The sequence below is a fragment of the Salvelinus sp. IW2-2015 genome, linkage group LG13 (assembly GCF_002910315.2).
Source record: "Salvelinus sp. IW2-2015 linkage group LG13, ASM291031v2, whole genome shotgun sequence".
NCBI classification, from domain to species: Eukaryota; Metazoa; Chordata; class Actinopteri; order Salmoniformes; family Salmonidae; genus Salvelinus; species Salvelinus sp. IW2-2015.
Window position 1 is genome coordinate 6885666 of NC_036853.1, and position 2593 is coordinate 6888258.

Consider the following 2593-nt stretch of genomic DNA (forward strand, 5'->3'; position numbering starts at 1 on the left):
CGGCGACAAGCGGTGCCCACAAACTGTCAGGGCCTACATAAAGCTGTCCCAACAGCAGAGCTTTTCTTTCAGCACCATGGAGTGAATCCTTACCACCGCTACACCTGTCTATCAGCAGAGCCTTGTCTGGCATCAAAACAATGAATTCAGCCTTGTTTACTGCCTTTTAAAAAACATAGCTGATATGGCGGACTTGCTTAAACAAATGTGGTTTCTACTGACAATTGAGATGTACAAACTATGGCATAAGGGAACGATGAGCGGATAAGAGGCATTCCGTAACTTCGATTAAGACATTAATGAGCAAGCGACGACGGACGTAGTCAATATAACTATGTATTCAGCACTTTTGAATTGTACAGCGACAGAATGCAGAACATGGGCTGCTCTACAGTATTTCCCCTGTACACCAAGTCAGAACCATAGGATAAATAAAGGGGGCATATAAGCAGACAATGACACCATCTCTCTCTTTTTATGAACTTATCCTCTGCAGCAGAGGTAACTCTGGGTCTTCCTTTCCTGTGGCGGTCCTCATGAGAGCCAGTTTCATCATAGCGCTTGATGGTTTTTGCAACTGCACTTGAAGAAACGTTAAAAGTTCTAGAAATGTTCATGKTTGACTGACCTTCATGTCTTAAAGTAATGATGGACTGTCGTTTCTCTTTGCTTAATTGAGCTGTTCTTGCCATAATATGGACTTGGTCTTTTACCAAATAGGGCTATATTCAGTATACCACCCCTACCTTGTCACAACACAACTGATTGGCTCAAACGCATTAAGAAGGAAAGGAATTCCACAAATGAACTTAACAAGGCACACCTTCTTAATTGAAATGCATTCCAGGTGACTACCTCATGAAGCTTGTTGACAGAATGCCAAGAGTGTACAAAGCTGTCATCAAGGCAAAGGGTGGCTACTTTGAAGAATCTCAAATATAAAATATATTTTGATTTGCTTWACACTTTTTTGGTTACTACAGGATTCCATATGTGTTATTTCATAGTTTTGATGCCTTCACTATTATTCTACAATGTAGAAAATAGTCCAAATAAAGAAAAAACCTTGAATGAGTAGGTTTGTCCAACATTTTGACTGGTACTATATATGTCTATGATTGTTAAAACAAAAATCATAGGCTTATTAAAGAAAGCCAAACTGTTGTCCTGCAAAAATTATTTTGTTACATTTTCCAAGTCACTCAATTATTAAAATCGCAGTAATATGGTTGAATATATCGGACAAGTATTATGATTCGTTGTCATATGAAAACCTATAATTTGGATATAGGCTACTGTGCTTTCTATGTATGCTAAAACATGCGTCACGAGCAGTGGCGATTTTAGCTTGTAAATCTTGGTGGGGCAAACTCCCCAAGATGCATACCAGTGAAGACACTACACAACAACACAACACTAAACAATACATGAATTGCACTATAACGGCGACAAGCGGTGCCCACAAACTGTCAGGGCCTACATAAAGCTGTCCCAACACCAGAGCTTTCTTTTCAGCACCATGGAGTGAATCCTTACCACCGCTACACCTGTCTATCAGCAGAGCCTTGTCTGGCATCAAAACAATGAATTCAGCCTTGTTTACTGCCTTTTAAAAAACATAGCTGATATGGCGGACTTGCTTAAACAAATGTGGTTTCTACTGACAATTGAGATGTACAAACTATGGCATAWGGGYACGATGAGCGGATAAGAGGCATTCCGTAACTTCGATTAAGACATTAATGAGCAAGCGACGACGGACGTAGTCAATATAACTATGTATTCAGCACTTTTGAATTGTACAGCGACAGAATGCAGAACATGGGCTGCTCTTACAGTATTTCCCCTGTACACCAAGTCAGAACCATAGGATAAATAAAGGGGGCATATAAGCAGACAATGACACCTCTTACAATATTAGATGATGACATTTCTCAAAATACAGTTTATAGGCTCCACGTGCAGCACAACCGAGTCAGAACAGTAACGTTAAGTGAAATTAAGAGGTGAAAATAGACCAAATTATTAGGGTGAGGCACATGGGCTACTYACAGCTTACTACACAACATACACTTTCGTAGCTACAGTATACATATCTCCCTTGCATAATACATAATTTATGCAGCAGCATACAATACATTTTTGGACTKTTTGGCTTGTGATGTGCTCACTTAAACATCAAATCAAATTGTATTTGTCACATGCGCCGAATACAACAGGTGTAGGTAGACCTTACAGTGAAATGCCTACTTACAAGCCCTTAACCAACAATGCAGTTTTAAGAAAATACATTTTAAAAAGTAAGAGATAAGAATAACAAATAATTGAAGAGCAGCAGTAAATAACAATAGCGGGGCTATATACAGGGGTACCGATAGAGTCAATGTGCGGGGGCTCCGGTGTCGAGGTTATTGAGGTAATATGTACATGTAGGTAGAGTTATTAAAGTAATAATGCATTGATAATAACAGAGAGTAGCAGCAGCGTAGAAGAGGGGGGGGCAATGCAAATAGTCTGGGTGACCATTTGATTAGCTGTTCAGGAGTCTTATGGCTTGGGGGTAGAAGCTGTTTAGAAGCCTCTTGGACCTAGA